The sequence below is a fragment of the Colobus angolensis genome, unplaced genomic scaffold, assembly GCF_000951035.1.
Source record: "Colobus angolensis palliatus isolate OR3802 unplaced genomic scaffold, Cang.pa_1.0 Scaffold47, whole genome shotgun sequence".
Taxonomy (NCBI): Eukaryota; Metazoa; Chordata; class Mammalia; order Primates; family Cercopithecidae; genus Colobus; species Colobus angolensis.
Window position 1 is genome coordinate 49710 of NW_012118154.1, and position 2464 is coordinate 52173.

Genomic DNA, 2464 nt, shown 5'->3' on the forward strand with positions numbered 1-2464 from the left:
GCTTGAACCTGGGAGGCGGAGGTTGCAGTGAGCCAAGATCGCGCCACTGCACTCCAGCCTGGGCAATGAGTGAAATTCCACCTCAGAAAACAAATAAACAAATAGAAAAAATAAAATCTGGGTTTTACTGATTGTGTCCTCACAGTATCATTTAACATTCCTATTTTCTGTATTTCATATAAAGCAGTAGTCGGATCTAGTAACTTGATCACCTTTGGGTCTCCTGCCTCAGCCTCCCGAGTAGCTGTGACAAAGGCGCCCACCACCACGCCCGGCTAATTTTTTGTATTTTTAGTAGAGACGGGGTTTCACCGTGTTAATCAGGATGGTCTCGATCTCCTGACCTTGTGATCTGCCTGCCTGGGCCTCCCAAAGTGCTGGGATTACAGGCATGAGTCACTGTGCCCGGCCTCCTAGACTCTTTCATATGCAGTATTGTGAACTTCCATTAATAGGTACAGCATTCTGATTTTTCTTTATTTCCTAGTTTCTTTCTTTTCTTTTTTTTGTTTTGTTTTCTTTGTTTGTTTGTTTTGTTTTGAGACAGGGTCTCACTCTGTCCCTCTGGCTGGAGTGCTGTGGCAGGAACATAGTTCACTGCAGCCTTGACTGCCCAGGGTTCAAGTGATTCTCTAGCCTCAGTCCCTCAACTAGCTGGGAGTACAGACACTTGCCACCACGCCTGGCTAAATTTTGTATTTTTTGTAGAGGTGGAGTTTCTCCATGTTGACCAGGCTGGGATAAACTCTAATAGGGCTTATAGTGGATGTTTTTAATATTGTCACCACCCAGCATCTTTCTTTTTTCTTTTTTTTTTTTTTTTTAGACAGAGTCTCGCTCTGCTGCCCAGGCTAGAGTGCAGTGGCCAGGTCTCAGGCTCACTGCAACCTCCGCCTCTTCAGTTCAAGTGATTCTCATGCCTCAGCCTCCCGAATAGCTGGGACTACAGGCGGCTGCCACTATGCCTGGCTAATTTTTGTATTTTTAGTAGAGACGGGATTTCGCCATATTGGCCAAGCTGCTCTCGAACTGACCTTGTGATGCGCCCGCTTCGGCCTTCAAAAGTGGTGAGATTACAGGCGTGAGCCACCGTGCCCGGCCTCCATTTTTTTTTTACAGATGGGGTCTTGCTATGTTGTCCAGGTTGATCTTGAACTCCTGAGCTCAAGCTATCCTCCCACTTTGGCCTCCCAAAGCTCTGGGATTACAGACATAAGTCACCACACCTGGCTTTGGAAATGTGTGTATGAAAATATAGCCATATAATCAAAGCAATAACATTAATTCTTCCACAGGAACTGCAGTGGATGACACAAGGCCCCAGGCTTACCAAGGTGCCCTGCTGTCAATACCACCCTCTGCATCTCTCTGAAGGCTACAACTTTATCTGGCTGGAGTCGGCTTTGCCAGCATGGTAAGAATTGAGGGAGATTTTGTAACATCCTTCCAGCCCCCAGCAATTCCATCTCTTCTTTTTCTTTTTTTGAGATGGAGTCTCGCTCTGTCACCCAGGCTGGAGTGCAGTGGCACGATCTTGGCTCACTGCGACCTCCAGCTCCCGGGTTCAAGCAATTCTGCCGCCTCAGCCTCCCGAGTAGCTGGGATTAGAGGCAGGCGCCAACATGCCTGGCTAATTTCTGTATTTTTAGTAGAGACGGGGTTTCACCATGTTGGTCAGGCTGGTCTTGAATTCCTGACCTCATGATCCTCCTGCCTTGGCCTCCCAAAGTGCTGGGATTACAGGTGTGAGCCACCGGGCCTGGCCTCTATCTCTTTTTTTTTGGAGACGGGGTCTCGCCCTATTAACCAGGCTGGGGTGCAGCGGCATCATCACAACTCACTGCAGCCTCCACCTTCTAGACTCAAGTGATCCTCCTAGGAAGCTGGGATGAGAGGTGCATGCCACCACACTTGGCTAATTTTTGTATTTTTTGTAGAAATAGGCTTTCACCATGTTGCTCACAAGCCCAGGTCTTACAGGCGTGTAATAATTCCTTAATATCATCAAATATTCAGTGTTCAAATATTCCCACTGTCTCATCATCATCATCATTATTCTCTTTACAGTTTGTTTGAATTATGATCTAGAAAAGAGCCATGTGTTTTGGTTGGTTAATATGTCTCTTATGTTTCTTTTAATCATGAGGTTCCATCTTCTAAAATCTTTCTGCAAGCACAGTGACTCATGCCTGTGATCCCAGCACTTTGGGAGGCCGAGGTAGGCGGATCACCGGATCACCTGAGGTCAGGAGTTCGACACCAGCCTGGCCAACATGGTGAAACCCCGTCTCTACTAAAAATACAAAAATTAGCCAGGCATGGTGGTGGGTGCTTGTAATCCCAGCTACTCTGGAGGCTGATGCAAGAGAATCGCTTGAACCTGGGAGGCGGAGGTTGCAGTGAGCCAAGATCGCGCCACTGCACTCCAGCCTGGGCAATGAGTGAAATTCCACCTCAGAAAACA